Consider the following 12,255-nt stretch of genomic DNA (forward strand, 5'->3'; position numbering starts at 1 on the left):
ACTTATGTGAATGTTTGGCGTAACGTCGTAGTCAGTGGTGTCATATTAGCATATCTCTGTGATACCATATCCACTTCATATTGTCCGCTCATTTTTGCTGTTGGTGTTGATCCCTATTTATGTTGTTCCCAAAGAAGAAGAGATTTGAAGTCTAGCTCTCAATCAGCTTCCCCTGAAGAAAGCAACCCTAAGGTGGGATTAAATGGTATTAGGCCTGGGGGAAATGCAGCTAGAGAGCAACAAGCAATTAGCAAATTGGGTTGCTTTCAGCATAACTTGACATAACATAATGTGGTAATATAAATATGGATTAATGTTCCAGTCCAAGTTTTTACTGCAAAGGTAAAGATGATATGAGCGAAGGAGTAGCTGAGACAAAGATTTAGTGAGAAAAAAACACATTTTTTTTGTGTATGCCAGGCCACTTAATCCATTTCTTCACTAATTTTTAAGCCCAGGCATTATAATTGTTAACAATTTGTCACTATTTTAAACTCACAGTGATGAAAGCTTTCCCGTTACTCTTGCAAATCATGTACTTGAACCATTTTAGTTGTAGTAGCCTTAGACCTGCTCTTCTCTTTAGTGAGCGAAAATCCCCTCCAAAGACCTTCTCTTAGACCTCGGCATATCCAGACCTTTGAGAAGGCAGCTGTCAAAGGAAAGAGGCCCCTTAAACTGGCCAACGTAGGTTTATGACTCCATAGAACGAAGCAACTTTCTTTGCTTATTGTTCCATCTATAGCCACATGCACATATTAGCAGCAATAATAAAATATTGCTGCATTATCCCCAAAGCATCGGCCTCTGATAAGATAAAAGCTTTTTTCCCAGAGGAGTTGGTTAGTGTACAGGGGGTTGGAGATTGGAAAGGAAAGAATACATTAACCTCATGGTTCTGATAGAAATGGGCTCTTCTGTTACGAAGAAAATGTACACGTTAAACACGTGTGACTAGCAAAATTATAAGAGATCGGTTACCTTCTCACTCTACTTATCTCGGTTTATAGGACTAGTAAGTGGTTAGAATGCAGCAGACTGCTCACTGGGAAGTGGTCTATGAAAAACAGACGAGTCAGATACAAAAAAAAAAAAAAGTCAGAGCAAGAGAGGTTATTGAGGTATTGAGTGAGTGGAAACTCAGAACGTATCCCAGATATCTACAGCATTGCTCTAGGCTCCCATAACGCCCTTGGATGAAGCTATTATTTCTGCTTATTTTTCTTTATTACATCCTTCAATGTGAGGGTCTACGTAATATAACATACATGTAAGTAATGAAGCTGGATAGTGAAATGAATGGGTAGGACTTCACCCCTCAATTTTAGATCCCAAACATTGTAATTGCTTATATGCTCCTCCCACATCAAGTCCTTCTGCCTCCCCCAAGCCTGGGGAAGAACTTTGTGTTGTTTGTTTTAATTAAAAAACATTTCCCCTACCTTCTCTCTCTCTCTCTCTCTCTCTCTCTCACACACACACACACACACCCATATAGAATGTTGCTTGATTTTGATGGTTTTTTTGAACTTTATAAAAATGATACACCTCGCATGGTCTGCTAGGACTTGTTATTTTTATTCACTATTTAAGATGCACCCGGGATCCCTGGGTGGCGCAGCGGTTTGGCGCCTGCCTTTGGCCCAGGGCGCGATCCTGGAGACCGGGGATCGAATCCCACGTCAGGCTCCCAGTGCATGGAGCCTGCTTCTCCCTCTGCCTATGTCTCTGCCTCTCTCTCTCTGTGTGTGTGTGTGTGACTATCATAAATAAAAAAAAAAAAAAAAAAAAAAAAAAAACCTTAAGATGCACCCATGTTGTTTGTGAAGTTCTAGTCTATTTATTTTTCTTGCTCTGTAGTTTCCTAGTATGGGACAATACTACAATTTGTTCATCCATTTTTCTGCTGGTGGGCATTTAAGTTGTTTCCCAGATTCTTTTTTTTTTTTTTTTCGGCTGCTGTGAGCAGAACTGCTGTGAATATTTTTATTCACATCTCCTGGGACACATGGGCAAAAGTGTCTTTGATTATTGCCCTGGGTTGTAGTGCATGTGAATATTCCACTTTATAACACACTGCCACATTTCTTCCCAGTGGTTCTACCAATTTGCTTTCCTTTCAGCAGCATATATGAATAAAAGTTCCCATAAATCCACATTTTTACTCTTTAATATTATAAGATGTCTTAATTTATGCCAATCTAGTGTATAAACGGTATCTCATTGTGGTCCTAATTTGCATCTCCATGATTGCTAATGAGTTTGAGCATCTTTGCAAATATTTATTAGCAATTTGTGTCACCCCTGGCTTTTTTTTTTTTAACTAGCAAGGTAACTACCTATTCAGTTCTCATTAAGAAAGAAAGAGAAGTCAGTTGATTAAAGTCTTTTATAATTAAATCCACAATCGGTAGATGACAGATGACCAGAAACTAAAGTGAGTGCACTAGTGTCTCTTTGGGAAAGCAGAACAGTGTGCCACCGTGCCCTTGGGAATTCCTTAAATCCTATATTTGTAACATAATTTGTTCCTGCTAAGGAACAATGAATTACATCTATAAATAATGATACATGATAATTGGGGATTTTCTGTATTCCCATAGTTAAGTTTATGTTTTGTGATTGCAAGCAACAGAAACCCCCTTTGGCTAATTTAAGCCCCAAAAGATTATTCATCACCATTCTGCCTACAATAACAAAAAACTAGAATAACTGAAATGTCCATCAAGAGGAGAACGGATGAGGGAACGAATTGTGGGCAGTCACGGCATCTTGTGTCATGGCCCCACTGAGATTGCACATGATCCCAAAAGGAAATCTGGGTGTTGTTACCAAGAGGAAGGGCAACACGGATGCTGGGAGGAAAGCAGCAGCTCCCCAAACCCTCGACTCCCTGGACTTTTTCTCAAGTAGAAAGTCTAAAAGTGGTTGCTAATTTCCAAAGAAGAGAAATGGAATTTGAATAGGGGAACATGAGTGTTTTTAACATCATCCATCATGAAAAAATATTGTCAGATTATTTTTCTAACTACAGTGGCATTCCCTCTGGCTGAGGTTTTCTAGGCTATGCTAATAGCCAGTAAGATAAGAATTTGTGCCAAGATGTGACAATGGTAATGACTCGACTCAGAGAATGGGTATGCCCCAAATTCAGGGCCAGCTAGGACCCATTCATAAGCATGTTCATGTCCCATCTTGGTATCTATGAACCACTGGGAGAGGAACCATGTCCCTGCTCACTAAGGGGATGGCTGACTGCTAGGATTTCTTGGGATCCTGTCACTGATAGGGACTGTCTCTAAATCTCATCTCTCCATCAAAGTTTGGGGTTGACACTAATTTATTTATTTATTTATTTATTTATTTATTTATTTATTTATTTAAAATTTAAATTCAATTTGCCAACATACAGTATAACACGCAGTACTCGTCACTAATTTTAAACAAACATTAAATCATAAATCTAAACTTTGGTTTTAGCAAGGTCCCGAGAAGCCTGGGAGGCAGGAGGGGCTAAGGTAGTGAACTCCAGCTACGTCTACACAGAGCAGTGAGACAAGAGCAGCGCCCCTTTGAAAATCCAAGGGAGTCGTGACCCACAACAAGATAATAGGTAGTTAGGGCCAATTTGCTTTGACTTTTCTGTTCAGAAGCACACTTCTCAAAGCATAGGATGAAATAATTAGGATATATGAGCGATAACAGAATTTTAAATATGAACAATGTCAATAATAATGATACAAGTATTCCTTGTCTTTCTGGTTTGGATTCTTTATGAAAGACCTACGTTAGTACTTGTTTTTGCTAACTGAAAGGAATCCCAAGAGGATCTTTGCTTTTATGAAAAAAATAGCACTCAGCATTTGTTTTGCAGCAAACCTACAGAGGCAGCGTACACCCTGCACAGCGGGAGTGGCCCCGCCAAGCTCCTTCCCCGGAACGACACTCTGCATCTCAGCATCCAGCCGCTCTAGCTTTCAGCTGTGTCTGTGAGCATCTGGGCTTTATCTCGATTTATTTTATATTTCCATTAGCAACATGTGTCCTAAGGTATCAGAAAAGCCTAAGAGAATAGCCAATAACCCAACAATATCTTTGGGGGTCTGATTACTCTCAAAAGTCTGTCCATATAAATTAGTGGTAATTGGTTCTTCATTTCGTGCCATTCTGCTTGTGAAAGTTTTCATAGGAACGCTCTACTTTCAGACAGTGGGGAAACCTGTAACAGTTACCATTTCTTGATTTTTCTGCTCTGCATCTTGCAAAGTGCTCCGAGTGTCTTTTTTCTGACCCTCATAACAACCCTTTCAGTAGGTTTCTCATTCCTGTTTTACAGGTCAGAAACTGAAGTTCAGATCAGCTAAGTAACATAGGGGTAAAGTAGCAAGCAGCATTGCTGCGATGATGCCACATTTGGAATTAGAATCATGGAGAGAAGTGAATTTTTGACTTTCTTGTGCAAAGAGAGATATACGGTATTTGATAGTATACAATATTTGATGACTATGCTTGATATTTCTGTGCTGGATGACATCAATACACCCTGATGGTAATTGTTTACCAAACAGTTCAGATTGGAATGATTTATTTATTTATTTATTTATTTATTTATTTATTTCAATTTATTTTAAATTGGTGAAGGAAAGTTATGGAACATGGGATGTTTTCTCTCCATGATAAATATTTTCGACATTTAGCATCCCACTTGTGAAATGGCTTTAGCAAACTCCCTCATTCCTCCTCTTTAAATGGTTCAGAGAGGTAGGGGGAAGCTCTTATGAGGTCTACCTTTTTGCTGGATAGAATAAAAGGTGCCAGAAAACATCACCTTGTTTGGGGAAACAGAGTCCACGTTTGGATCCGTTGTCATCTTTAGTCTTAGGCCAGTAGAAAATTTGACCCATTTGGATAGTAGCACCACAACACTGTGTTATAACTTCCATGTAAGCAAAGCATCTCCATTTAATAAACTTTTAATCCTTTTATGTAGGAGACGGCCTTAGAATGCTCTATGGAGCCCATCCTTTTGCCTCTTAATTTCCTTACTTTATTGTCAGTTGGCCAGCACCATTCCCATCGGACTCACCAGGCCTGGGTGTGCTGCTCCTCTGGTTCACCCACGATGGACTAGAACTCAGTGTCTCGTGCAGCCGTTATCTTTCTGCTCTCACTATAGTCAGCAGTCTTGCACAGCTTGATCTCCCCTTTAATTTAGAATTTGTCTTCTTTCTTGGCTGCTGGCTGCCTTCAGAAAGGAATGAGCATTCTCAGTGAGTAAATGTAACTAACTCCCCAACCCTCACCCTCTTCCCACCCCAGCAATCATTAGTTGGAACATCTGTTCACCCTGCGTTTAGAACATGATAGAGCTCACACTGGGATTTTTGGTTAGGATCATTTCAGCATCAATTATTTCCTAGACTGAAAGCTTCTAAAAAGAAAGAACTGTGTCCTATACTCAACTGTCATTCTGAGCCCAAGCATAAAGCCTGGTACCTATTAGGGCCAAAGAAATAATTGTTTGACTGCATTGAATATTTACATCTGAGACATTAGCTCAAGATGGTCGGTAGAAGAGGGGAACCAGAAAGCCTCATTTTGTCATAGAGATTTATGTTATGACTTATCCTTGATTGGAAAAGAACCATATTAATGATCTTATTCATATTGCATCATTCTGCTTACACATTTGTCTTTTTAACTCTAGAGGCAGTAGTGAGAGTTAGGCTCTTGAGCCAGACCGACTTGGGACAGACCCCCGTGTTGCTGCTTCTAAGCTTGATGCCCTTGTGCAAGTTACTTAACCATTTCCAGCCCCAATGTTCTCATCTATAAAATGGGTATAAATAACCACAACTACCTTGGTGCAGTATTTTGAGATAATATTAGTAAATTACTGTAGTAAGTGTACAATGAATGACAACTGTAATGATTAGTATTCTATAGCTAACAGCAAAATTGTTATTTTGTCACTGTGGACGGTCACTGTGGACTGTGGCCAACTTTTCTTTTTTATTATTTTATTTTATTTTATTTTATTTTATTTTATTTTATTTTATTTTATTTTATTATTATTTATTTTTTTTTGTGGCCAACTTTTCCATTCAGCCTCAAAGATATTGAATTTTGCACCATCTAAAATAGTCATTCAGAGAAGTAATTAAGTGCTTTACTTACATATGCCAATAATAAACATTCATTTATGATCACAATAGAATGATTATTTTGTAGCATGAAATGAATCTTTCACCATAGCAACTCATTTCAAAAAAAGTTTTTTTTTTCTTTTTTTAGTGAGGAAGGTGCAGAAGGAGAGGGAGAGAGGAAGTCTTAAGCAGGCTCCACGCTCAGCACAGAGTCCGATGTGGGGCTCAATCTCACAACCCTGAGATCATGACCTGAGCCGAAATCAAGAGTCAGACTCTAAACCAACTGAGCCACCCAGGCGCCCCTTAAAAAATATTTTAAGTCATAAGTAGTGCATTTCAAAACCATTATTCCCCCTGCAGTTTCTTGTCTATTTGATATCAGGTCTTGTGGTGCATATCAGTCAGCTATTGCTGTATAACAAACCACCCGAAACACATAGTGGCTTAAAAGAGTGAACATTTATTCTGACTCATGCAATTGTGGCTTGTGTGGAAATTGGCTAATCTCGGCTGGGCTTGGCTAGGTGATTCCGATTCATGGCTGTAGGTCTGACTAAGTCCAGTTCCTTATTGCAGACTGGGTTCAAGTCTGATCTGTATGCATTCACTCATCCTGGGCCCAGGACCTTCCATATCAGTGCTAGAGGCACGAAAGGCCAGGCTCATTTGTACAAGCACATTTTAAGCCATCATTTGCCTCATATCTGCTAATATCTCACTGGCAAAGAAAGTCAATGGCTGGGTCCAAACTCAAGGAAATATATTTCTCCTATAGAAATAGGCAGTCAGGGGTAAATATTTTTAAGCAATAATCAATCTACCACTAAGTATAACAACAGGAGAAATTCTAAATTGAGGCCAGCAGATCTGTGAATAATTTCTTCCCCAGGGACTCACATAGCAATAGTGATTGATAAAGGGGCTCATTTTTCTAAGAGTACATCTTCAACCAACCTTGCATCACTAAGTGCTCAGAATTTAGAATGTTCAGTTCAGTATGTCTAAGAGGGAGGTATGCAACAGAGCTTTAAAAATACAGCACTTAAGAAAATAGACTGAAGTGAGTCCTAGGGGATATAGCTAAAGAGATTGCTATTACTTCTAGCAATACAATTTATGCTTCCTGCAAGAATACTATTTTGGGCCTTTTTTTTTTTTTTTTTGAGAAAGAAAAACTAAATTGTGCTTGTGCTGAGTTTGATCCTTTGGCTTCTGCAATATCAGGTAAGGCTTTGTGTATTTGGCTTAGTAGAAACTTTTATTTTGGGGGTATTGCAGTCTCAAGGTTATAGGGGAAACGGGAACATTCACACATCCTACACTAACACACCCTGGATTTCCGAGTGTGATGGGGGTGGGCTGGGCAGGGGCACACGATGCTCTTACTTGCACTCTTGCTGGCACTCAGTGAAGTCTCATAATGAAGTACCGTCTTGACATCTGCTGTTGGCAGTAGTGGGGTAGCTTTCTTTCACAAAATATGGTGACCGAAAACAGGTCATTTAGATGTTTACCACCTGCATGGAAAGGAATATATTTGGACAAGAAATTTGTATTTTTTGACGGTACAGTTGCATTAAACTGGATATTTCTGGGGCCGGTTTTCCTCTTCATCCTCCTCCCTTCACCCTCAAGGTTCACAAGCGGAGGTCTCCTCATCTCATTTGTACTTTGCAAAAGCAAACACCACGATCTGAAGCAGGGCCTCCCAACTTGAGCTGTGCTATGAGATCATCTGGGGAACTTTCAAGATACCAATGTCCAGATCCTGGGTCAGAGAAGCTGATTTAACTGGCCTGGGAATCAAGACATTTAAAGCTCCCCAGTGAATGAATTGTGCAGCCAGGGTTATGAATCCCTAATCTAAAGGCTTGCTAGCTTCATCCGTATCATTAGAATAGCTCCCTGCTCATAGGTGTGCTATACAAAATGAGAGGATGGCTATTTTTTTTTAAGGTTTTATTTATTTATTCATGAGAGACACACACACACACTGAGAGAGAGAGAGACAGACAGGCAGAGGGAGAAGCAGGCTCCATGCAGGGAGTCTGATGCAGGCAGGACTCTATCCTGGGACCCTGGGGTCACGCCCTGAGCTGAAGGCAGATACTCAACCCCTGAGCCACCCAAGGGCTCCAAGAGGATGGCTATTAACGAGCTGGATGTTGTCAGTGTCCCTAGAGTTTAGCAGATTATCTCACTGAGTTTAATCTTCACAAAAGTCTCACGAGGGGTGTATTGCTGTCCTCATCCTGTAGATGAGGAAACAGAGCTTCAGAGAGCCTGCCCTCAAACACAGAGTTTTTCATCACAAAGTTAGGATTCGGATCTTAATTCTCACCTTCAAAGCCCCAGACCCTCTCTTCCTCTGAAATACAGTTGTGAGTGGGCCCCATTTTCGTCATCTTCCATTGTGCCTTGGAAGGTGGTGAGCAGTTTCCCATGGGAGTGGGGACGAAAAGCAGAGTGGGTAATTGGCTAAGATAAGAGGAGGCCTAGTAGTCTGGGTCAGATGCACAGTGAGACCAGGATGGTAAATAAGGGGCCCGGGAGAGGAAAGGGTGGTTAGGCTGGAGGTGGGCAGCTTCAGCCAGCTAAAGAAGACTTGCCAGATGTTTCAGATGTTGCAGAAGACTGGATGGGGAATTTCTAAACATGCTGAAAAATGAGGAGGGGGCTTTTGCAGTAGGGTATTGGAGCTTGTGCAGAGAGGATGGTGAGGGCATTGCAGCAAGTGGCGGTTTGGGAGGAAGTTGAGGTGAGGAGTTGAGGTGGAGTTGAGGTGAGGAGAGGGAAAATCCTACCAGGTGGTTGGGATCAGGAGGAAAGCCAGTGTTGGGCTGGAGAAGCCCGGGGTGGACTGCGGGCAGGAGGCTCCCAGACCTCACCCACGTGCCAGACCGTGTCACAGCTGCTCTTTGTCCAAGGGGCAGGGCCCCCGGGGATTGTTTTGCACAGGAGTCCTATCTGCGGGCCCTCAGTGACACTCGGATGGCATGTGATGTCCTCTCAAGATGCAACTGTCCCCTCACAGAGGCGTGGCCTCGCTGGCCGTGCACTGAGGAAGGCAGTGCCCCCAGTGGTGGGCATGCAGACGCCGCGACTGTCTTCAGAGCTCCATGCTTCTGACCCCTCTAGGTCCTACGACCTTAACCCCAAATGCATAGAGTAGAGACATAGACAGTAGAGCTCATGGCAATAGAGCAATAATTGCATGATAAGCTTTTCTATGATTTTCCCCAAGATTTTGTTTCTTTTTTTTCCCCCCCAAGATTTTAGCAAGCTGGTGACATGAAAATGTAAGACTATAGGTTTTACTCCGATGTTTTAGTTGAAATGTGGGTTTACCCAGGAAGTGCTCCCCAGCGCTGGTTTTTACCTCCCTCATCACTGACTTCGTGTTAACGTGTCTGAATCGGATCAGGGGTCACACACTAACCCGCCGAAGGCACCAGGCTTCCTCTGCTGGTCTCTCCAAGCTGAAGACCACGTCTCCTTTCACATCGTTAAGGTAGCAGAGAGCTGCATTTACATTCTCAACCCACCACTGTGAAACATTACGGCTTTATAGTAAGGTGCATTTTTTTTTTTTATTGATTGTAAAATACTCCCTTGTCCACGTTCCCATTTTATTCTTACAAAATCCTTCTGAAATGGGCTTTTTGATTTCCATTTCACAGATGGAGCAACTGGGGTTGGGTTCAGGGGAGTCGTGTGCACTGGCTTCCGTGAGGGCGGCCCCAGGACGTCATGCTCTTCAGAGGCTGCTCCCATCCACAGAACCGTGTTTGGTCTCCCAGAAGAAGGGGAGGAAGGTATTTCCACCACTTTCTGGATGAGGAAGCTGAGAGCCGGGGACGAGAGTCATCTTCTCATGTTCTTTGGACTCTGCACAGCGAAGTTCATGACGGCCTTGGGCTTTCCCGTTTGGACCTCTGTCTTGTCTGAGCACTAAACAACACTGGGGAAAAGTCATTTCACAAGGAAAAGGAAACAAAAGAGAGGAGCAATAAGGACCGCTGCCTCCGACAACGGGACTCTCCTCCTCAGGCTTTCTTGAGTCCAATCAAGGGGCAGGATAGGGTGATTCCTATTCCTCTGGAATAAAATTCCCATGTCTAATTTAATGGTGCGTTATTTTAATTATGATGAACTTGAACTTAGAATGTGCATTTCAGCACAAACTTTTCAATTTTGTTCCAGCCTAGATCTTTCAAGTTCAGCCGCCTTGCTCTTCTTTCTTGAATGATTTATTTTTTTTCCTTTTTCTGCCTCATATAGAGTCATCCCCTTGACGTTATTCGGGAAGTGGTCTTCCAAAGAGGCAGGACAGGAGGATCCGCCAGGAGGGAGGGAACTAAGTACTGTCACTTCTAATCTCTCTTCTTCATCATGAATTTTATTATTATTATTATTATTTGAGTTTTCTACTCTTGTGCTTGCTTTATAATATGTATGACCTGTTGTTAATAGGCTGGCCTATTACATGTGTGTTTTTCTATCACACAAACCCACACAGACATATTGAGGGGTGCGCACGGATATTTTGGTTACTAAGGATGTACGCTTATGAAAGTTTGGAGATCGCCAGTGTTATGGGTTGAATTGTGTCCTCCTTTCAAAAAAAAAAAAAAAAAGATATGTTGAAACCTTAACCCCCAGTACATGAGAACATGATCTTATTTAGGAATAAGATTGTGACAGATGCACTTAATTGAGATGAGGTCATATTGGAGTAAAGGAGGCCTCCAATCTGATGTGACTGGTGTCCTGGTAAGACGGACATACGTAGATGGAGAGACACAGGGAAGATGCATGTAAGTGGGGAGGAGGACTTTGGAGTGATGCATCTAGAAGCCAAGGAATGTCCAGGATTTGCCAGCCACCATGAGAGGCTCGTGGGTCGCTGCGTAACAGACTCCCTCAGAGCCCAAGACAGAACCAACTGTGCCCATACCTGGGCCTCAGATTTCTGATCTCTAAACCGTTAGACAATCTATTTTTGTTGTTTCAAGCCTGGTCTGTGGTGCTTTGTTATGTCGGCTCCCCGAAAGTAATATGCCTCATATATATTGACAAAAAACCTTCTGAACTATTTGAGGAAAACTTGACAAATTTACACCGTTTCCAAGCGAGGCAATCTATCAATATGATCCTTTGGTTAGGAAACGTAAGCAGACAGCTTTGAAGGCTGAGGAGGGTACTGGGAGTCGGGGAGAGAAAAATATCCAGTGCTTCCGAAGACCTCTCATTACCAGGGGAAAACCATGAGTGTCTCCACGGAAATGATGGGTCCAGAAACTTGTTTGGGAGACTGGGAAATCCCACTGGGGTTTTGAGAGCAAAAGGTTGAGGGATTGAAGAAAGACATTGGGAGCTTAAGAGAAACCAGAGAGGCCTGGGGCTAATTTTTGCTGGTTTTATTTTTTTTCCCATTTGTTTATTTGCTATAAGTCAGATTTTGGAGCAATTAGCAAAATATCATGCAAATATTCCCAGTGTGACTACACATGAATAACTTTAATTCTGCTGAACATTTGTCTTGTTGCTACAAAATACATCTGCTATTTGCATTAACTTAATCTGTGAAGATATTGTGAACTAAACCACAGACTTCCAGAGACATTTAGGAAGCAACTTCCCATCTTTATTGGACGCTTTTGACTAGCAAAATCTGCTTTTGCGGTCATGTGACCCCACCCCGGGAGCACCTCTATTCCCAGTGCTGTTTCAGACAATAGAAAGAGCAGCGGAATGGAGCATTAGAGGAGGGAAGTGCTGGTAGAGCAGGAGGGGTGCTTATCAGTAACAAAGAGATGGTGGAAGAAATAATTAGAGGGAACATGCATCCTGCGTGCTTGAGAGAGGGACAGAAATGAATTGAATGCTTGATATGTGCCAAGTACCCTGCTATGTATGTGACATAATTCACACCATGCAAATCTCCTGATGGCTCTGTGGGGTCGATTTTAGGGAGTCAAATCACCTGTTCTGTGTTACACGGGGAATGAGGAGCAGGGTCAGTGTTCCACTCATTCGATTCATGTTTATTCAGCACATACTATACATCGGGTGCTGTTCTGGTTACTGGGTATAAAGGGGTAAA

The sequence above is a fragment of the Canis aureus genome, chromosome 11 (assembly GCF_053574225.1).
Source record: "Canis aureus isolate CA01 chromosome 11, VMU_Caureus_v.1.0, whole genome shotgun sequence".
Taxonomy (NCBI): Eukaryota; Metazoa; Chordata; class Mammalia; order Carnivora; family Canidae; genus Canis; species Canis aureus.